We start from the raw sequence: 23,774 nt of genomic DNA, 5'->3' as shown, positions 1-23,774 counted from the left end.
GGGGTGGTGGTTGAAACCATGGGCAAGGAAAGAAAAGCAACCAGCTTGTGCTATGCGTGAGGCTCGGTCAGGAGGAAGTCCAGCTCCCAGGCCCATTCCCTCCTCTGGGCTTTGTCACAGTGAGTCAAACAGCAAGAAACTAGAGGAATCTCACAGCAATTAATTCTGCGGCAAGTACATGTGTATGTGAATGTGTGCTCTATCGTGTCCAACTCTTTGCGACCCCCACGGACTGTAGCCGACCAGGCTCCCCTGTCCATGGAATTTTCTAGGCAAGAATACTGGAGTGGGTTGCCATTTCCTGTGCCAGGGGATCTTCCTGAACCAGGGATCCAATCCACATTTCCTGCATCTCTTGCATTGGCAGGCAGATTCTTGATCACTGTGCCACCCGGGAAAATATAATCCCCACCTCAACCACTAAGCAATTCCTATTTGGTGCTTAGGACAATTGATTTCCATATAGCTGGGGAAAAAGCAAACAGATGATACCACCAAAAAAATTTTTTTTTCTTACATAAAACTTACATGAGGTTAAAAAATTAGACAATATATATACACATATGATCAATAATCATTAGAAAACTCTATCAAATATTGAGAAAATTATAATAACCTACAAGGTTATTCTTTTCCTTTCACATCTTCCTTTTGAGGAAAAACAGCCCCAAGAAGGCAATTAATTTGATGCATGAGTAATAAACAATCTCTTACAATGCCCGGCCTTCAAATCTTAAGTGCATCTAAGGGTTTCTGAGAGCAGAGAAAGGAAAAAAAAGACAACTATTAAAAACATTATTAATATAAACACTATGGCTGTATCCTCCACTTGGGGCATGGAGATCCAGGACAATGGAGATGATAAACATTTGCCAGGGACACAAACTACACTTGGTGGACAAAGGACAGCTGATGAGATTTCAATTATGAAAGCTCTTGTTACTGAAGTTACAATAGAAGCTAAATAATCAGGTCAGTTCTGGCAATTAAAAGCAGCTGAGTAACTTACAGAGGACTGAGAAAGGTGACAAGATAAAATCATATTTCAACATAAAACGACATATATGGGAAGGTTTTTATATTTCAGCCATTATCCTTCTAAATCTGTTCTGCGTTTTACCTCTAAGACTATATAAAGAGGTGTAGGAAATAGTGAAATAACTATCACCGGTTAGCGCAACTGTGACTTTCTGGCAACTGTAAGAATTAAGTATAAATGAACTGAAGCAAATAATTTAACTAGCAGGACTAAAGCAAAAGATATCAATGTGGGCAGCAGTGAGCAGGTTTGCAAGTCAAGATCACTAATAGATATCCAGTTAGTGGTTGAAATTCATATTTTCTGGTTGGTGTTAGGTCTCTGTCACAATCTCAAGAAGTAAAAGAAGCCCACAGACTGGTAAGGATTTGCCATAACCAGCACCAGTGGCAGAGTTTTGGCAAAAAAGTCCACTGCAGTTTTTAATAGGTCCTTGTCCCTTAAACCTAGTGGCATTTTAACCATTTTACTTTCTAAAGATTTTTTTAAAAATCTAACCGAAGCTTAGAATAACTGTTTCAAGACAAAAAACTCATTCCCCAAACCTTAGAGACCCAGCTCCTTTCAGTGTCCTAACTCATCACAGGCTGACAATTTCCAGATATCAGCCGTAACAATGTGCATGATAGCTCATTTTATACAGTTATCTACTTATCCACCAGGGGGCGAAGTTGGCCACTATTTGACTGAAAAGAGAAAATTATTTTCAAATTTGGATACCCTTTTGCACAGTGGTAGAAAGATATTCACATACAAAAAGGGCCTTTCCCCTCCTCTCTCTCCTTCCCAGTACATTTAGCCCTGACTGATTAGCAAAGCACTCCAGCCCTTGTGCAGACTAAGGAATGGGACATACATGATCACTGCTGAGAGCGAGCTGACTGTGGTCAGCACAGTCCTGTAGGTTGGCTGGCCCATTCTCCCAAAGCTTGATGTGAGAGTTATGATTTTGCCAAGGTTGAAACAGTTTCAAGAATATTCTCTCTTTTTCTTTTTGAAGGAGAATCTTCCACCAGGCCTAATCCAGCCAGCTGATGCTTCATGCAGGGCTGGCTCCCTCTTGCCTGGCTCCTTTCAGGGCCTTCCCAGCAATCATAAAGCCACAGGAGGGCCTGCCTTCCTGCAGGGATGGTGGGACCTTTCCACCCGAGGGAGGGTGTCTGGTGGCCAGGAAGCAGCTCAGACGGCAATCAGTGGCTGGGGCTTCCTCCCCCTCACTCACGGGGTTAGGAGCTCCTCCTGGGAACTCAGGTCTGGCTGGGTCTAGCCACAGCAGAGGACACATGGGGGCAAAGCCGGCTCCTGCTTTCTTGCCAAGTTGCTTCAGCTGTGTCTGACTCCTTGTGATCCTGTGGACAGTAGCCCAGAGGCTCCTCTGTCCATGGGATTCTCCAGGCAAGAATAGTGAAGGGGGTTGCCATTTCCTTCTCCAGGGGATCTTCCTGACCCAGGGATCGAACCCACACCTCTAGCGTCCCCTGCATTGACATGCAGGTTCTTTACCACTAGGGCCACCTGGGATGCCTGTTCCTGAGGGAGAAGCAAACTGGAATCTCAGCATCTTGGTGAAGGTGAAACTGGGCGCAGGGAAAGACCCAGAGTGTGTGCTCGTTCTCCCAGGTCTGGGGACAGGTCCACTTTTTTGTGAATCCTGAGTTTTATACAATTTGGGAACCTCTTGAAGAAAAGAATGTGAAATTAGGAACAGCACATGTGCAATAGGACGTCAGAAGGAGTCTTTGCAGTGAGAGATCCTTAGGATTAAGCTTCATGATGCCAGCAGCTCCATCATGGGCCCAGCAAGTTGAGGATATGCGGGCAGGGGGTTCCCAAGAACCTTGTCCACAGAATGGCAACGGGAGATTTCTCTAAGGCCACATGGCTCAGCCCCTGCCTCAGGGAGTGGGTCATGGAGCGGGGCAAGGAAGAGGGCAAGAGGTTCGGTTCTACTCTCCGCTTAATCCTGCCTGAGATGCTCCATAAACACTTGTTGACCCACCAACCCAAGTGGCCCCGCTGCTTGGTCCCCTACCCGTTCCTCCCCTCTCTCTCGAGCTTCCTGGCCACATTTCAAGTTTCCATATCAGGGAAGATCATTGTACTGAACTGTCTGATCAGTGAAGATCAGACAGGAAGATCACTGATTGCCGAACCGTCTGCAAGGGCGAGTTACTCAGACCCAACCTATGAGCAGGTGTCCTGTTCACTGGGATGATTCTTTCATCAAAGGTATCCAAGCACGAGTGACACAAACTTCAAAATCAGCCCAATAAATACTGATGTCATCATTATTTCCTGCAAACTTGCTATTTGGTGCCACAAGTGCACTGGTCAGTAAAAAGCAAGGAGACAGGAGCCCTGCCGGCTCAGGACTGCCCACTGCTCCAGGAGGGCCCTAGGGACTGGCTGCTCCGTGGAGCGCAGGCATTGCCCTGCATCAGGAGCAAAGTTCCCCGGCAGGAATCCTCATTCCATCCTGTGACAGGGGCAAAGCCCCCCATCAGGGATCTCCACTCCGTCCTGTGTCAGGAGCAAAGCTCCTAGTCAGGGATCCCCGCTCCACTGAGGCCAGCTCTCCATCTTCCTGACCAAACCCTGACCCCTAGTTTGGGTCTTCTTGTTATAGCTCAGGCCTTGTATTCTCCTCCATGTCCCCTTCCAAGTCCTCTTTGGGTGCCATGAAGGTGCCTACTATGCATCTTTATTGAAAGAGCACAAAATAAACTGATCTGAATTTACAGCATCTAGTTAAATATAGCTATGTTTGCATAGTTCCACAGGACTTGTAAAAATAATATGTAAACTTCTCCTAATCTAGTGACAAAATCACTTACCCAAGACTTAACAAGGAAAGGAGGTGAAGCCTAAAAAACTGGAAAGCTGTTTGGTTTAGTTACGTAGCCTGCTTTCATACATGCTACACTTTGGTATTTACAAGCAAGCCAGTGACTAAATGTTCCTGTTCTTTTTTGAACAAAACAGTGAGAAAGATTTCTTATATATAAAAGTGTCTTCGTGAAGCCATTCACCACAAGGAATAAAGGGTTCTGCAAATTCTTATCCGTACAATGGAGGTAATGAAGGGATGGGGAAATGATGGCCATTATTTTTTGGGTGCTTACTATATGCCAGGGCTGTGCTGGGCATTTCCTACAGATTATTTCACTTAATCCTCTCAATACTCCTGTGGAGGGTTATCCTCCATTTATTAATGTCAAATCTAAGACTTAAAAGAGTGACTTGCCCAAGTACTGCTGGAGAACTGATACTTTTTTCAAGGCTTTAAAATTTTTTTAGAAATCATCACAATAGTCAAATGCAAACAATGGTAATATTGCATTTATTGAATATATACCATGTGGCAAGCCGTTGTGCTGAACTCATTACATGCATTGGTTTCTCTAATACAGCTCTCTTGTAAGGCAACTATCATTATCCCCATTTAACAGATAAGGAAAAACAGGCTCAAAGATGCTAAATCACTGTGCTCAAAGCAGGTCAAGTGGCTGAGGAATGGTCTGAAATCTAGTCTATCGGCTTATACTATGTTACTTCCTACTGTAAAATACGTAAATAGAAAGCTTGCTTTAGGTGACAGCCTGTTAGCTATTTTACATATCTAGATTTTTCAGTGGCCCTATATATATACATATATGTATATATATGTGTGTGTGTGTGTGTGTGTGTGTGTGTGTGTATTCTTTCAGGCCAAGAGAAGAAGATTAGGTGAGCAGTGCTAGGCTAGATCAGCTATGCCCTCTGGGTCTCTGTCTCCAATGTTATCTGGGGCAGGAGAGGGGACCCAAGGGCAGTGGGGGGGGAAGGGAGCGGAGCTACAGCTCACCAGCTTTGTAGACAGCCATGAAAAGTAACACGAGGACGGAAACCAGGTTCACATCTGGATATGTAAGATTGAGACTGGCCAGGAAAACCAGTCCATCATGGAACAACCCAAAATGCATTTAATATTTTCTTAGGCTGACATCCTCAAAGTGACTTCCTTCCCTTTAGCTGATCAAAGCGTCTTGCTAGCACCTGTCACTTGCTCATCTGAGATGCTGCCCTCACCTCGGGGTGGGAATCTAAACATAAAGTGACCTGCCCGCTGTGGGATCCACCATCACAGTGGCCCAAGTTGCTCACGATGCACAAGGGCACCTGGAAGAGAGACCCTTCCACACGCTGGGGCTGGACAAGGCAGACCAGCAGCTGAGTCCAAAGGATACTTAAACATAAGAGAAAAACTGCAAAAGAAAGTGGGGAGGGGTGTTCGGGAGGGCAGTAGGACACGTTCTGCAAGGCTTGTATGTGGAGAGTTCATAAACTGTGGATGGACCCCGATCAAGATGCCCCCGTGGAGCCCAACAGATCAGCTCTCAGATCAAGAGAAAAGATATTAGGGTCATGAGCATGAGAAATGATGCTTGAACAGAGTTTCCCAATACTCGCTTTCTGTTGGGGTTAAGTCAAGTGCACCTTGGTGTGACAGTACGGGGAAAAGACCCAGAGATGAGGTCAGCGGCTTCCCACTGGGCTTAGAGAATGGAGTGTGGGTGCAAGCCTGGCTGCCCCTCGAATCCCTGAGCCCAGGCAGATTTTCTCAGATGAGCCTCACGCACACAGTTCTGATCCCATTAAAGGGAATGTTATGGGGACCCAGGCTCAGCTTCAAGGGAACAGCATCTTTCCAACAACTTCAAGCATCTGAAAGTCAGAATGGGATGCTTGGGAGGGAGGGAAGAGGGAGGTTCCCATGACTGGACAGCTTTCAAGCACAGGCTGAAGGAAGAAGAGTTCCCTGAACTGGGCCAACAGTTAATATAATAAGATGCTCAAGTGGAAGTTTCCATTGAGGCAACACAATTCAACAGATGGGAAATTCCAAAGCCAGGAGCCAGACCGTTACATGGAAATTTCTAAGAAGTTGACCTAGCTGGCTCAAAGGTCCACAAGGAGGATATAAACAGGTTCAGGACAGTGGAAAGTGATGGAGGATTTTGTGGGGCCGATTCCTGCTAATGCTCTGATTCCCACCCTCCCTGAGGGTGGTAGGAGTACACTTTTCTCTTGGAGACAAGAGTTTCAAAGGCAACATGTGGCGGGCCTGATACGTGTCTAAGGAGTTTGGGGACTGGTACGTGACACCCACCCGAGGAACCACAACGGGGGGGGGGGGGTGCTGAAGAGACATAAGGTGACAGAGGAAAAGAAAGCGCCTGCTCGCGCCCTCCCCTGATGGGAGGTTAAAGGGCATCAGGAATGTCAGCCTTGGCCTCCTTGAAACAGATTCCACCCACCAGGGCTTCACACTGAGGATGAGTGAACCCCAAAGTGAGAGTCTGAATGGGAACCAGAAGGTGCTGGAGGATGGTAGCAGACAGCAGGAGAGGCACTGCCTGAATCCTGGGAGATCCAGATGGAGAGTGCTGGCAGGGGAGTCCTTCGGGGAGTCCCCTGGGCTGCCTCAGAAGCAGCCAGAAGAGCGAGAGAGTCCATCCACCCACCAGCCAGGCTCAGAGAACCCAGCACCAGGCCTGACAACAGTGGTCAGAAAAGAACTTCCCTTTCTCTCTGCTTCACCGGGGCAGGCCTGACTGATGGGCAAGATTGAGGAAGTCTCCTCTTGGAGTGAAAAGTGACCATACATAGACTAAAGTGAGCATTTTCAATTCCCATAAAGGATGGGTACTTACGTGTGTGTGCATGAGTGCCTGTGTGTCAGTTAAAGAAACCATAGGACTTTCAATGGAAGGATTGATGCTGAAGCTGAAGCCCCAATACTTTGGCCACCTGATGCAAAGAGCTGACTCATTGGAAAAGACCCTGATGTTGGGAAAGATTGAGGGCAAAAGGAGAAGGGGGCGATAGAGGATGAGATGGTTGGATGGCATCACCAACTCAATAGACATGAGTTTGAGCAAGTTCCAGGAACTGGTGATGGACAGGGAAGCCTGGTGTGCTGCAGTCCATAGGGTTGCAAAGAGTTGGACATGAATTAAGGACTGAATGTAGGACTCTTTGTTATCTAAGAGTAACCAGAAACATCACAAGCCTGATCAAGTTCTCATCAGGAAACAGAAACACATCCCAGTGAATCAACTTTAAAGGCACAGTGAGAGACAAGAATAAAGCTATGTCTTAATTACATTTCACAAGCTGTGTTGCGCTGCATCTTAGTCACAGCTAACCTCTGCATCGCTACCTGTGTGTCAGGCACTGGGGACGAGGACTTTAAAGATGTGACCTCATCCAGGCCCCCAACAGCGCCATGGGGCAGGCATTATCACCCCCTTTAACAGGAAAGGAAACTGTGGCTCAGAGAGGTGAGGCAACTTTCCCAGAGTCACACAGGTAGGTGAGCAGAGTAGTAGCTTGGACTCAATCTCAAGTCTCACATGGAACCCTGGACTCTGCATTCCCAGATGAGTGGTTCTCAGCAGCCAGTGGTGACTGAGACGCAACAGGGTGAAGGACCTTCCCATCCTCTACTCTCAGGAGTCCCTGAGCTAGAAAAATAGAGCTGAGTTTGAAAACCACTGAAATGCCTGATCTCAGCAGTCTCCTCCAATCTCAGGATTCTAGGATTCTATCATCTGTGGGTGCGGCATGGAGAGACGCAGACCCCCCACAAGAAGACATGGGGAAGAGGGAAAAATCCAGAGACAGCTGGAGGAGCTGGTTCTAGAAGGTGGTACCATTACACACCCGAGGTTCACAGAATTGCAGTCACATGCATAAATGCACAGTTCAGAAAATGCATGTAAAGCACTTAGCATGGGGTGAGCACCAGAGTAAGTATTAGGTAAGTGGCAACTACGACTGTGATAAGTTTACATACATTCCTAAAAACCTCAACGTGCAATTTGATGCAACATACTCAGCCACTGACATCACCGTGTCTGCTCCATAAGGAGCTGTGTTTATCATGGATGCTAAACTCTACCAGTTTAGCCAAGAAAAGAAACGAACACATAGGATTAAGCTAGCCAAATCTAAAATAATTCAAGCAAGTCTGAAGTACTGGCTCTTAAGCAGTAGGGAGCTGGGGAGTCCCATAAAAAAAAAAAATGAAGGAAGCATGATCCTTTTCTCCAGTTTAAAAAAAAAAAGTACCACACACCACTTTGCAAATAATTATAGAAGCCCATTCATTGATTCATTCAATGGATTACAGATCCACTGAAGCCCATTGTCTTCAGGTTAATCATCTAGATCTGGAGGATGCAACATGAGGTCCTCAGGTCAAAAGCTGCCTACTTGACCCCACAGTGGGGTCATCCACCCTCCTTCCCTCCATATGCTCACTGTTGCTAGTCTCCATCATGATACCAAACTTGGAATAGGTAGTCAATGTAACTGAAGCCAAATCTAACTTTTAACCTTTCAAGCTTAATGGATCCCACATTAAGAATTTCTAAATCAGTACACTCTGGTACCTAAAAATTTTATTTTCTTGGCATGCTCTTTTGTTCTTCTTCTGGAAACAACAACAAAAAAATCCTCATTCCTCCTTTTTTCCTAAGGACCCTACTTCATGTGATTCTGGTGGGATTCATCCTTTCTTGGGGAACACATGAACAAGCTCTGGCCAAACAGATGCTGCTTACTGTCTACTGCCTACTCCTGAGATTAAGGCAAGGAATCCAAATAGGGCTAGAACTCTTCGGTAATACTAATAGAACAAAGGCAAAAGAGTCACTCTCTATTTGCTGAGATCTACAGCTGTGAAGATGATGGAAATGTAATGCTAGTGTCTACCTCTGCAAGGTACTGAGGGGGATCTTGCCTGAGAATGACACTCACTGAGTTAAGCAGAGCCAAGAGATGAAGAGAGTGAAGGATGACAGCCTGATAATTTTTTTTGAACCCATGCCTGAAGTCCATGCCAGCATGGACATTTTAGTTGTCAAGTCACAACACCAGTTTACACTGAATTTCTGTTCCTTGCAACCAAAATAACTCTAAGAAAACTGATCTAAAGTAAAACAAAGCCCCAAAGGAAATTCCCATCTGTGGGCAGTCCTCATGGAATTCTGGGCTCCTCTCTGACAAAATTTTTTCATCTTATACACAGTACTCTCACATCACCCTCTGTTCCTGCTGGTTCATCTTACCAGTGCTGCCAACCAATAAGACCCATTACTCTTGCAAAAATTTATTAAAGTTACAGTTGGGAAGAGGAAAATTAGAAGTAGACAATATATAGCTCAGTTTACAGTTTGCTGCCATCCAACACATCCTTGGAGTCTACCAATTGTATTCCAATAAGCTTCTTAAACTGCCCTGGTTCCCCCAAAGGTACAGAACACCCTGATATCTAAGATGACATAGAGCCACAGGGCTCAAAACGGAAGGAGAGAGACACATGGAGCAAGGACAGTGGGCTGCACAGGTCACAGTGGACAGGGTTCATATAAATTCTGTGTATCAAAAAGCCATTCTGCAGACTGAGTCAGGGCATAGCATGGTTTGGAGTTGGGAGAAATAACATTCACTGAGTACTTCCCAGGAAGTTGTTTATTATTCTTTCAGAACTGGGCTGGTAAGGAGATTGCAATGCATGTGCCAAGTCTGGTCCACAGCCAACTGTCCAGGCTCAGCATCAAGAAGCGTGACAGTCTCAGACGTGATCACAGGGGAAGGGGTGGGGATGAATGTATGCACTTGTTTTCCAGTGGAAAATACTACCTTTTATACTTGGATGAAGCAAGGCCAGCAGAGAAATGTACATCCAGACTGAAAGCAAACTTCTTGGGCTGCACTTGGGTGTCAACACTGCAGTTCTACACCGAGGGCGGTCCTTATTAGTCATTCCTAGAGGGAGGTTGTTTGCTACCTTCTGTGGCACCCACTTCATAAACACTGGGGGAAATTACTCCAAGTTTCAAAAGAATCACAATTAACCTTGCTTCTTCTGAGTAACTAGCATGTGTTTATCCTCAAGCCACTAAGAACTCTTAACTGAGTAAGCCTTCCTAGCACTGACTTAACAGAAGCTCAGAGGCAAAGACCCTGGGACCTGCTAGTGCATGTATAGACTTCTCACTTAAGAACTGGGTGCCTGACCTTATCTTTGACTTCACCTTACTTTTCCTTCCCCACAAGTTTCCTCCCTTCCTTCTTTTTCTGGATCTTATTGTATGTGTATTTAGACATCGCCTCAAAAATCTTTGAAAGAAGACAGGCACGTATGCTAGATCAACAGCAATCAAAATGATGTGTAACAAGTCGGATGGTGAGTGGAGGACAATTTTTACAAATGCTGCTTGTTCTGACGGCTGGTATGGGGAAGTTCCAAGGGAGCAGGGTGAGGAGGTGGTGGCCTTGGACCCGGAATAGCCCTGGGCCAAACTGTCAGGTCAGCAAATGTCTCAGACAACCCCCCACTCTCCCGCCCTCCTGCAAACCTCTCCCCATCCCCACTTCATCCTTCCTTGGGCAACTGGGTACCCTCTTACCCATTCCTACACATCCCACACCTACTCTTTCATTAATACTGCTGGTTGCTCTCCCTTCCCCAACTTCTCCCACCAATCAAAGCAGCTGACACTTCTATAGCACCTTGTACTTGACAATGATAAGTTGTCAATGGCAGACAGCAGCTTTAACACCTATTTCTCTCGGGAATGAAGAGGAAGAAATCAAAGGACTAAATCACCAATAGTGGAACAGGTTGCAATTATGATACAGATGCAACTGAGTGAGATGAACTTCTTGTAAATTTCAAATAATTCTATGTGAAGCAGTTAGCAAAGTGCCTAGCACACAGTCTGCATTCAATAAACAGTAGATGCTAATTATGACTATTGCTATTGTAATTATTAATCTTTCTACCACTGGATATTCATTGTCTATTCCTCAATCACTACCATGATTACCTCCAGGAGGGAACTGCCCCTTTCAAAAACACTAGCGGGTCACAGTTTCATAGTCGGTTAATGTACTTTAACTACATTTTATGATTGATAAAGCACTTGCACATACATCATTCTTTTTTTATCTTCTGGACAATCCTCAAGTGAAATATTATTTCAACTGGTTGCTGTTGGAGAAATGGCAGACAGGCTAGTTTGGCTAGAAAAAAGAGGAATAGTGGGAGAGGACAGGGCCAGATAATGGAAGCAGGGAAACTAGAGAGAAGTCTAGACTGGTGTGCTGGATGACATGGAGGCAGTGACAGCTTCTGAACAAAAGAGTAACATCCTGAAAGTTGAACTGGAGGATGACTAGTGTGGTGGTTCTATATCGTGATGCAAGGATGGGAGTGGAGACCTGGTATCAGCAAGACCACCCAGGATCCTGCTGAACTGACCCAGATGGCAAATCACAAAGCCAGCTATGAGATGGGAGCACGTCCTGAGCTCTCTCACCCTCCAGGTGATTTTCATTCCATCACAGATGTTTCCATAAATACTGTAGGGTGGACTACAGAAATGGCCACAAATCTTCCCCTCTCTGTCCTCCCTGCAATGTGATTCTGCAGCTCTTCTCACCAAGAGGCAGAATCTAGTCCTGTACCTTTTGAATCTATGATCGCCCCAGAGCTTGTTTTAGCCAACAGAATGTGTAGAGGCAATGTGGTGGCAGTTCTGAGTCTCGGCCTCGAAACTTCTGTTGTCTCTCCTGGTACTCTGCCCAAACGCCAGGCGCACAAGCTCAGGGGAGCCTGCAGAACACTGAGACACGTGTCTCAGTCACTGTCATCACTCCAGCCAATAGCCAGGTGACCCCCAGCCTAGCTGACCTGGACCTGCAGTTAACCAAAGACACATGAATGGTCCCAGCTGAAATCAAAAGAATCACACACCTAGGCCCACCTCAAATTGCCAACAGAATTATGGTACAAAAAATAAAAGAGTGCTATTTTGAGTCAGAAAATTTTGGCTTATATTTCTGGCAGTTAATTTTGGGGGAGGTTTGTTACACAGCAAAAACTAACTGAAATACACCGCAAATAACAATAATACCACATATCAGGGAGAGTTGCCACATGAAGCCTCAGAAGTTTTTTTTGCTTAAATACATTACTTCCCTAGGTCTAAAGGAAGTTTTCTATCACTAGAGAACTGTTATCTTGTGACAATCACACTTAGGTTTAAGGAGAGATATGAGGAAAATATACAGCAATAAGAGAGCTATTAAGTTACAGCTATGAGCCAATTTTCATTATAACACACTGCAAGGGACTGTCTGAATTCCTTGGCTGAAGTAATACTTTGTTGTTTTGGATACTGTTTGAAACAAGCAGACCATCAACAGGGGTCTGGAAATAGTTTCATTACAAAAAAGTTTTTATTTTAATAGTGTTTGGCATGTAATCATAGATCTTTTCCCTGACCATGTTCCTAGCAAAAGAACATGGATTGATCTGGTGTTTTTTTTTTTTTTTTTTTTTTTTTAGGGCCCAGAAACATTGTAAATCATTTCAGAGGGCCAAAACAAAACAAAACAAAAACAAAGCCATGAATAAACAGACATCTAATCATAGTACCAGTAAGGGTGCATTTAACTTAGAAGTGTGAATATCATTTCAAAAATAATGTCAGATGGTCACTTTGTTTTAAAAATGAAAGAGTACTTACCAGTAAGACTCTGTGTGGCCCACTGTCACCAGGTTTTAGGTGATGGAATGAATCTGAAATAGAATGAAACAAGCATCCCGTAAGAAAATCACATTTGGAAAGGGTGTGCCTTCGATCCCAGCGACTGCCATCCTGGTGAGTATTTATTCTTTTAAAGATTAACAAAGCTTTTTCTGGCTCCTGATGGAATAGGGAGAGTTTTTCGCCTACATATTTCAACTTCCTCAACAGAGCACATTCCCTCATCTCCTTCAGGGAGTTTGGAAAGTCTAAAGCCAGTATAACTATAAATGGTAGTGTTTTCATCCAAACCCCTCCAACTCGGCAGAAGCCTTCCGGGTTTGTTGCTCTTGCCTTGGCCCCTCCACTCCCTCCTGCAAGGACCATGTCCTGACTTCCTTTATGGAACCAGTGAAAAAACAGATGGTCCAGCATGACCTGAAGGGTAATGGGAAGAGTACACAAGGCTTTCCAACAAAGGTCACCTGTTCTCAGATAATCACAACCTTTTCTTTCACTGACAATGGTGAGTCAAAAGCCCTGCTGTTCAACAGTAATAAAACACAAGCCACACTGATAACTCTACATTTTCTAGTGTGTGTGCTATGTCGAGTCATTGTGACTCCATGGACTGTAACTCACCAGGCTCCTCTGTTCATGGAATTCTCTAGGCAAGAATACTGGAGTGGGTTGCCATTTCCTCCTACAGGGGATCTTCCCAACCTACGGACCAAACCCTCATCTCTTAAATCTCCTGTATAGTTCTTTACCACTAGAGTCACCTAGGAAGCCCAAATTCTTTCTAGTAGCCACATTAAAAAAGCAAAAATAAGGACAATTTTAATATTTATTTAAATGAATTTATTCAGAATATTATCATTTCAACATGCAACTAATATAAAAAATGATTGAGATGTTTTGCATTTTTTGTGTGTGTCATCCTAAATCTTTAAGAACCAGCGCATTTCAACTCAGGCTGGCAGCAGTCCAAGCAGTCAGCAGTCACAGCAGCTAGCGGCTTCCATAGCAGACAGCACAGGTCTAGGCAATCTGTGCTTGGCCTTCAGGTAGGTACTGGCAAGGCTCCAAAGTGACTGAAATGCATGGAGAGATTCTGTTCACCTATTCTTCTGCTCTTAGGAATCCATCATTAATTATCCCATTTCAGGATGTCATTTAGCATAAATAATAATATAATAATAGCAGATACGGGGTTGCCCAAAACATCCATCGGGGTTTTCCATGCAATGCTATGGAAAAAGCTGAATGAGTTTATTGGCCAACCCAATACAGCACTCACTGTGTGTCCCTGGCAAGCTCCCTTGTGAGTTTAATGAACCCTCACAATAACTTCATGTTGTTGTTCAGCTGCAAAGCCATGTCTGACTCTTTCCAACCCCATGAACTGCAGCAGGCCAGGCTTCCCTGTCCTTCACTACCTCCTGGAATTGGCTCAAACTTGTCCACTGAGTCAGTGATGCTATCCAATCATTTCATCCTCTGTCACCCCCTTCTTCTCTTGCCTTCCATCTTTCCAAGCATCATGGTCTTTTGTAATGAGGAAATTGAGGCACAGAGAGGTTAATAAGATACCAAAAGAGCTGAGATTCTAATCTATTTAGCTGGCCTCCAGAGCCCATGCCTATAGCCACTATACTCTCAGATTAAATTTGAAAGGCTCAAAATAAGATATTAATAATTACTTTCAGTTTTAATTATAACCATCAAGTGACCCAAGGCTGTTCCCATGATACATGGTCATATAATAGCAGTGATGGCAGACAGAGGAGTTATGGGATGTGCTAGCAAATTAAAATAATTTGGGGTGGGAATGCAAAAACCACAGGCAAGCCTGCGGTCGAAAAGACTGCCTTTGCATCCAGGGGGTCTGTTTGGATGATCAAGATGGGGGTGCAGGAGGAGGGCAATGTGGGGTATCTGGAAAATTGTATCTTTGTGATTTTTCTGAGGCAAGAGTCAGTCTATCACTTTCATGTGATTCTCAAATGAGTCTGTACAACAGACATCTCTGTGCCTGTCCCAGCAGGGGGAGGAGGTAGAAAGGAACTAGGCAAATGCACTATTCACTTGATTAATATGTGCCCTTCTCCAGTGGAGCTCATTTGTGAGGTCCACTGGAAAAGGGAAAGGCAAACCACTTCAGTATTCTTGCCTTGAGAACTTCATGAAAAGTATGAAAAGGCAAAAAGATAGGACACTGAAAGATGAACTACCCAGATTGGTAGGTGCCCAATATGCTATCAGAGATCAGTGGAGAAATAACTCAGAAAGAATGAAGAGATGGAGCCAAAACAAAAACAATACCCAGTTGTGGATGTGACTGGTGATGGAAGTAAGGTCTGATGCTGTAAAGAACAATATTGCATAGGAGCCTGGAATGTTAGGTCCATGAATTAAGGCAAATTAGAAGTGGTCAAACAGGAGATGGCAAGAGTGACTGTCGACATTTCAGGAATCAGCGAGCTAAAATGGACTGGAATAGGTGAATTTAACTCAACCATTATAGCTATTTACTGTTGGCAAGAATCCCTTAGAAGAAATGGAGTAGCTATCATAGTCAACATAAGGGTCCAAAATGCAGTATTTGGATGCAATCTCAAAAACGAATGATCTCTGTTCCTTTCCAAGGCAAACCATTCAATATCACAGTAATCCAAGTCTATGCCCCAACCAGTAATGCTGAAGAAGCTGCAGCTGAATGGTTCTATGAAGACCTACAAGACCTTCTAGAACGAATACCCAAAAAAGATATCCCTTTCATTTTAGGGGACTGGAATGCAAAAGTAGGAAGTCAAGAAACACCTAGTGTAACAGGCAAATTTGGCCTTGGAGTGCAGAATGAAGCAGGGCAAAGGCTAATAGAGTTTTGCCAAGAGAACACATTGGTCAAAGCAAACACCCTCTTCCAAAAACATAAAAGAAGACTCTACATCACCAAATGGTTGACATCACCAGATGGTCAACACTGAAATCAGATTGATTATATTCTTTGCAGTCAAAGATGGAAAAAGTTCTATACAGTTGGCAAAAACAAGACAGGGAGCTGACTGTGGCTCAGATCATGAACTCCTTATTGCCAAATTCAGACTTAAAATGAAGAAAGTAGGGAAAACCACTAGGGCATTCATGTATGACCTAAATCAAATCCCTTATGATTATCCAGTGGAAGTGACACATAGATTTAAGGGACGAGATCTGATAGACAGAGTGCCTGATGAACTATGGATGGAGGTTCATGACACTATACAGGAGACAGGGATCAAGACCATCCCTAAGAAAAAGAAATGCAAAAAAGCAAAACGGCTGTCTAAGGAGGCCTTACAAATAGCTGTGAAAAGAAGAGAATCGAAAGGCAAAGGAGAAAAGGAAAGATATACCCATTTGAATGCAAGTTCCAAAGAATAGCAAGGCGGGATAAGAAAGCCTTCCTCAGTGATCAGGGCAAAGGAATAGAAGAAAGAAATAGAATGGGAAAGACTAGAGATCTCTTCAAGAAAATTAGAGATACCAAGGAACATTTCATGCAAAGATGGGCACAATAAAGGACAGAAATGGTATGGACCTAACAGAAGCAGAAGATATTAAGAAGAGGTGGCAAGAATACACACAAGAACTGTACAAAAAAGATCTTCACGACCCAGATAATCACGATGGTGTGATCACTCACACTCACCTAGAGCCAGACACCCTGGAATGTGAAGTCAAGTGGGCCTTAGGAAGCATCACTACAAACAAAGCTAGTGGAGGTGATGGAATTCCAGTTGAGCTATTTCAAATCCTCAAAGATGATGCTGTGAAAGTGCTGCACTCAATATGCCAGCAAATTTTGAAAACAGCAGTGGCCACAGGACTGGAAAAGGTCAGTTTTCATTCCAATCCCTAAGAAAGGCAATGCCAAAGAATGTTCAAACTTCTGCACAATTGCACTCATCTCCCATGCTACTAAAGTAATGCTCCAAATTCTCTAAGCCAGGCTTCAACAATACGTGAACCATGAACTTCCAGATGTTCAAGCTGGTTTAAGAAAAGGCGGAGGAATTAGAGATAAAATTGCCAACATCCGCTGGATCACTGAAAAAGAGAATTCCAGAAAAACACCTATTTCTGCTTTATTGACTATGCCAAAGCCTTTGACTATGTGGATCATAAGAAACTGTGGAAAATTTTGAAAGAGATGGGAATACCAGACCACCTGACCTGTCTCTTGAGAAACCTATATGCAGGTCAGGAAGCAACAGTTAGAAATGGACATGGACCAACAGACTGGTTCCAAATAGGAAAAGGAGTATGCCAAGGCTATATATTGTCACCCTGCTTATTTAACTTATATGCAGAGTACATCATGAGAAACACTGGGCTGGATGAAGCACAAACTGGGATCAAGATTGCCGGGAAAAATATCAATAACCTCAGATACGCAGATGACACTACCCTTCTGGCAGAAAGTGAAGAAGAACTGAAAAGCCTCTTGATGAAAGTGAAAGAGGAGAGTGAAAAAGTTGGCTTAAAGCTCAACGTTCAGAAAACTAAGATCATGGCATCCGGTCCCATCACTTCATGGCAAATAGATGGGGAAACAGTAGAAACAGTGACAGACTTTATTTTGGGGGCTCCAAAATCACTGCAGATGGTGACTGCAACCATGAAATTAAAAGACACTTGCTCCTTGGAAGAAAAACTATGACCAACCTAGACAGCATATTAAAAAGCAGAGACATTACTTTGCCAACAAAAGTCTGTCTAGTCAAGGCTATGCTTTTTCCAGTGGTCATGTATGGATGTGAGAGCTGGACTTTAAAGAAAGCTGAGTGCTGAAGAACTGATGCTTTTGAACTGTGGTGTTGGAGAAGACTCTTGAGAGTCCCTTGGACTGCAAGGAGATCTAACCAGTCCATCCTAAAGGAGATCAGTCCTGAATATTCATTGGAAGGACTGATGTTGAAGCTGAAACTCCAATACTTTGGCCACCTGATGCAAAGAACTGACTCATTGGAAAAGACCCTGATGCTGGGAGGGATTGGGGGCTGGAGGAGAAGGGGACGACAGAGGATGAGATGGTTGGATGGCACCATGGACTCAATGGAGATGAGTTTGGGTAAACTCTGAGAGTCGGTGATGGACAGGGAGGCCTGGTGTGCTGCAGTCCATGGGGTGGCAAAGAGTCGGAAACGACTGAACGACTGGACAGAACTGAACCTGTACCCCTCCCCTCCCTCCACATAAATCATAACTAGTGAGCAAAATCAGATTTGCACACATGGGGTCTTAGCCACTGTACTACCAGCGAAGTCCCTCTGGTGGCCATCTTGTCCTTTACCCACACAAACCTATTTATAGGTCCCTAAATACTACCCCCCCTCTCACTTTCTTACTTCTTTGCATCTTTGCCAAAGACTGCGTTCTTTTTGTCAAGAATGTCCTTTCCCTGTGGTATCTGCCTGCCTTTAAGTCTCAGTTAAAAAAATCAAAACTTCCGGGGAGCCAGTGTGAACTCCCTCGGCTAGCGTAGGGACAACTGCTCTGCAGTAGAAGTGGTAAGGCATTGTTCACTCAACTCAACCAGTAATTCTGTACCATTACTACAGATAGTAACAGAAGCTGATCTTTGTGGAGCCACATGCCAGGCACTATTTCAAGCTCTTTGTGCTCCTTTAATCATGAAATGGGTTATTTTATTACTCCACTTAGCAGGTAAGCACACTGAGGCAGAGGTCAAGTCAGTAGCCTAAGGTCACACACTTTACAAATGGCAGAGACAGACTGTGAACACAGGCAGCTTGGTTCCAGAGCCTATATTCTTTTTTTTTTGAAGTATATGTGATTTATAGTGTTGTGTTAGTTTCAGGTGTGTAGCAAAATGATTCAGGTGTATACTCAAAATGATTCTTTATATATTTTATAAATGTATAAAGATTATAAATATATATATATATATACACATTTTAAAACTTTTCCATTATAGGTTATTACAAGATGCCGAATAGAGTTCTCTGTGCTATACAGTAGGTTCTTGTTTATCTATTTTATATATCGTGGTATACATCTGTTAATTCCAATCTCAATTTTCCCCTCCCCACCATTCCCCCTATTGTAACCACATGTTTGTTTTCTGATTCAGAGCCTGCACTCTTAACGCTGCACCGTGCTTGCCTCTCACTATGTTCCCCTGCCTTCTATTCTCATTGCTCCTGCCCGTCTCTCTGTTAATCCGAGAGGCTCCTGTGTCTCAGTTTTCCATTTACTGGCCTCTTTGCTACCTTGCTTGCAGAATCTCCGGAGGATGAGAATGTGTCCAACTCATCCTCGTCTTTCTAGGACCTTGCAAGGTGTTTGGTATACAGCAGATGCTCCATAAAGGCGCACACATGAAACACTGGCACAGCACTGGAAGGACGGGGCTAAGGGCTACAAACTTGGGCATAAGAAAAGCACGCAGGGAGAAAAGTCTCCAAATACACACTCGAATAAAGCAAGCTCTAACTTCATCTTTTAAATTTAGCCTGCGCTGAGAGCATAGTCATTTCCTAGGCCTGTTTAATACCAGAGGGAACAGAAGCAACTCAGATCTTGGCTGACTTGACTATACTCCCAGGTTCATCAGTTTCATTTTACTTTTGCACATGGATTTAAGTAATAATACGCCCTCTAAAAATCGTTGGCTGGCCATCATAAAGAAATGCCAGAAAAGACATTTTCCTTTAAAAAAGGCAATATTCAAGCAAAAAAGGATACCAAACCCTATTTATTAAAGGTTTCCTTGGTTTCAAATAATTGGCTATAAGTATATTCCAAATATTTTTTTTTTAAACAGCCTCATGTTGAAAAATCTCCTTTTGCTGTTCAGACATGGCTGTGCCATTTTCTACTCTAGAATTTCATAATGTATTTCTTTCCATAAATATCTAAACTTTCATTGGATGGATATAAAATCACTGAAGAAGGACACTCTCCTCTTTCTATAACAATAGGAAAGACAAAAACTTCCAGATCTGGGACATACATAGACTTCTAGAGAACAAAAGAACTTCTGGCTCACATCAGAGATTGCATCAGGACTTTGGCCCAGCCTATCCACTCAGAGATAAATATTAATACAATTAGCCATAATACCCACCTTTCCTACTTGCATCCAGAATGTGAAAGAAACCATCAACTTCCCATGAATATGGATGTCAGCATCCTCTCAGATATTAACAACCAAATTATAAATCTTCATTTTTGATTCTTGCTATCTCATCTCCTTCCACGATAAATAGTAATTTAATTATTCTTGAGAGGTTTACAGAGTGCAAATTAAGGGCCAGGCACAGTTGTTGGTGCTAGAGATAGAGCTGTGAATGAGTTAATAGGGTTCCTGACATACAGGTCCTTATATTGCAGTCAGTCGGTCAGTTCAGTCACTCAGTTGTGTCTGACTTTTTGCGACCCCATAGACTGCAGCACGCCAGGCCTCCCTGCCTATCACCAATTCCTGGAATTTACACAAACTCATGTCCATTGAGTCAGTGATGCCATCTAACCAACTCATCCTCTGCCGCCCCCTTCTCCTCCCGCCCTCAATCTTTCCCAGCATCAGGGTCTTTTCAAATGAGTCAGCTCTTTGCATCAGGTGGCCAAAGTATTGGAGTTTCAGCTTCAACATCAGTCCTTCCAATGAACATTCAGGACTGATTTCCTATATTGCAATAGGAGACAGAAAATAAGTGTACAAACAAGAAAGTAAGGGAAGTTCCAATGGTGATAAATTCTACAAATTCTTTCATACAAGCATGGAGTGATGCAACCCAATGAAATGCTTAACAATGTCTCTTTGGAAGCTGTATGGAGGAGTCTAGAAAAGGCAACAGTGAATGAATAGATCAGTGGCAACCAATTCTGAGGTCACTAAACTGTGCAGAAGAGATATGATGGTACCTTGGTCTAGGGTGGTAGCAGCAAAGATGAGAGAAACATATGGATTCAGTACAGGTTCTTGAGGTAACATAGGTAGGGCCTGCTGATAAAGTGGGTGTAGGAGATGAGGGAGAGGAAGGGGCTGAATGATACATAGGTTTTCAGTTTAACCAACTAGGTAGATGATGGCTTTGTTGGGGGAGAAACCGGTTGAGGGAGGAAGGAAAATCAAGAATTCTGATTTGACCTTGTTCACTTGAAGACATCTAAGTGAAGATGGCAAGAAAGTATTGAAAAGTCTAGTACTGTGTTGTCCAATACTAAAGCTATTAGTACATGTGAGGATTTAAATTTAAATAAACAGTTAAAAATTCATTTCCCCAGTTGCATGAGCCACAGTCAAGTGATCAGGCAGACAGAAGCAGATACCGTCCTGAATAGCACAGGTGTAGAATGTTTCAATCACCATAAAAAGTTCTACTGGGCAGGACTTGTCTAGAATGAACATGATAACTTGCTAGACTCCTTTCATTATTATAAAGCTTATTGCAATTACAAAATATAAAATTATAATTCTCAGAGACCTTTAGCTTTGAATGGCAATTGGATTCTGATCTGTCTGAAAGTATTTGTTTCTAATTCTCAAGAAAAATATCACAATAGAGGCACAGTGAGAGAATGAACACTAGATTTATAAACCTGGCTTCCAGTTGTCTTCACTGCCAATGATTTCCAGCAAAATCACTAAACGTCTATGTGCCTCAATTTCCCCTACAAAACAGGGCATGATCTAGAATGGACTATGTTGAGAAGTATGTTGGAGAATGTTTCTACCTCTGCAGACAGTCCCATTGTTCTCTGGTCATATCTATTATGTTTTCACTTGCAAATACTGACATGATGTTATCTCAGATGGCAAAACAGATATAAAAGGGCCTTTGAAGCACAGAAAAGACCCTACTGTAGCATAAAAGGTACATGTTCCATAAAGGCAAGACAGAGCCAAAAGAAATATACCCCATGCCTTGAGTCTGCCACAGAAAGTTGTATGTTTTGGGATGTTGGCAGGGTTACTGACTTGATAAAGTGATGCCATGTGTGTTAGGGCATCATGAACCAAGTGTTGATCCCCAAAGGTAAAAGACAGTAGCCAATCACCAAAATGGTGACATTTTCCCTTCTTGTTTAAGGTTTCTGTCCCAGGGAGGGGCACACCTGGCGTGGGCTACCTGGCCTACTTTAGCCAAATGGTGCCCCCCATTTTCCCCACCTCAGGATTACCTCCCGGCCGGAAGAACTGGTCTGGGCTGTTCACTGGGAGAAACTTCTGTATCTCGTCATTGCTCTCAATCTGCGTAGAGTTTCTAGTGACTTAAAAAAATTTTCTGAGGACCTGGTGGTATATATCCTCAACTAATTGGTGGATAGGTTTGGAGAAAGTGTTCTCATAATGCCAGTAAGAAATTAAAAAAAAAATATATATATATATGTTGCCAAACTTTAGGAGAATATATTAAAACAATTAATTATGAAATGTTACACTGGACATAATTTTTTTTCTATTTTTCTACTGACAGGGCAATGACAATTTTTTGTTAGTTTGTTTCTCCCAATGGCAGTTTTTTTTAAAGGATAGACTTCTTTGGAACTACCCAGATTTCTACCATCCTAGAGCTACAGTTCATTTTTGCCTGTTACCCTTGATAGACATATGTACTAAATGACTATGGCCACAGTTTGTAGACTATTGGCAGCAAGGCTTTCACGTTTGACAGATCTAGGTTTGAGTGCGGGCTCTTCAGCTATTGTGAGTCCTGAGACAAAACACCCCTAAGCCTCAATTGTCTAATATTAAAGTAGGACTAATATGCCTTTTGCATATTGTTACTCTGAGGGGAGGAAAAAAGGGAGGACATGGAGAGCCATCAGGAAGAAAAATCCATGTATGACGGCTGTTATTTTCTTTTTCCATTTAACTTTCAATTTCAAATCTTTTTTGTGTGTTTCTATCTATATTCAAAATGACTGTTGTAGGGACCTAAATCTCTCCCCTAATGCTGGATATTTAAATTATTGCCAGTTTTTATTACTATAAATAAGATTACATTGGAAACCTTCATGCTTCTGCTTTTTTCATCCCTTTAACTTGTTTCCCTAGCTTCCCTAAATTCCTAACAGTACAATTCATAGGTTTTGCTTTTAAAGGGGCTTTTAATTAATATACGATAATATCATCAACTGAGAATTTCTGAGACTGACATTTTATAGACATTTTATCATAAAGTGGTATTCCTAATGCTGCCTTAGTCTGTGTTTCTAAGATGATTGGGCTTCCCTGGTAGCTCAGCTGGTAAAGAATCCACCTGCAATGCAGGAGACCCTGGTTCGATTCCTCGGTTGGGAAGATCTGCTGCTACAGAAGAGACAGGCTACCCACTCCAGTATTCTTGGGCTTCCCTGGCGGCTCAGACGGTAAAAAATCCGTCTGCAAAGTGGGAGACCTGGGTTTGATCCCTGGGTTGGGAAGATCCCCTGGAGAAGGGAATGGTTGCCCACTCTAGTATTCTGGTCTGGAGAATTCCCTGGACTGTATAGTCCATGGGGTCGCAAAGAGTCAGACAGGACTGAGTGACTTTCACATACATACATAAGATATTTAGGGAGGATGGACATTTTTTTACTGTTTATTAAGGATTTGTAACCTTGAGAAACAGTAAGTCTATATACTCTTTGCTTATTCATGTAGTAGGATCTTGATTTTTTCTTTTGAATTTGAGTTTTTTATAGTGCATGATAATCAAAAATTAGTATATGTATTTGCTACAAATATATTTCTGATATTTTGCAATGTAAAGATAACCATTTTTATTTATATAGCATTTTAATAACTAATAAGCAATAGCCATATTTTGTATAAACCTCCTGAGCTATGACATTGCTTTGTGGCAAAATGTTTGACTTTTGACTGTTTTTCAATGTCTGTTGACACTCTGATTTTCCCAGCAACCCTGTGAGTGAGCTGGGGAGGATGATAATTCCCACTCTAGAGCAGAGAAAGTGAGACCCAGGCAGGCCAGGTAACTTACAGAGGGTCCCCAAATCCTGAGGCTGGCCAAGACTGGCCTCAGTCCTTTGCGCTGTGAACCCAAGGGCTCCTCATGAAAGGAAGCTCACCATGTAAAATGAAGAGATGTGTTTTTTGCAAAATGGATTATTATCCCAAACACCAATTCCACACT

General features: G+C 43.1%; 1 protein-coding gene across 6 annotated transcripts in view; it reads right to left on the bottom strand.

Moving 5' to 3' along the window:
- Positions 1–23,774, bottom strand: part of GNG12 (G protein subunit gamma 12) — a 133,927-nt gene that overhangs the window by 65,953 nt on the left and 44,200 nt on the right. For all 6 annotated transcript variants that reach the window (XR_011487829.1, XM_070467964.1, XM_070467965.1 and 3 more), the window contains exon 2: positions 12,622–12,674. The gene's annotated coding sequence lies outside the window, so the exon portion shown is untranslated. The remainder of the gene's footprint in view (positions 1–12,621; positions 12,675–23,774) is intronic.

Source organism: Odocoileus virginianus, chromosome 5 (genome assembly GCF_023699985.2).
Source record: "Odocoileus virginianus isolate 20LAN1187 ecotype Illinois chromosome 5, Ovbor_1.2, whole genome shotgun sequence".
Classification (NCBI taxonomy): Eukaryota; Metazoa; Chordata; class Mammalia; order Artiodactyla; family Cervidae; genus Odocoileus; species Odocoileus virginianus.
The sequence above is the reverse complement of the archived record's forward strand: the minus strand, read 5'-3'. Positions and strand labels throughout refer to the sequence as shown.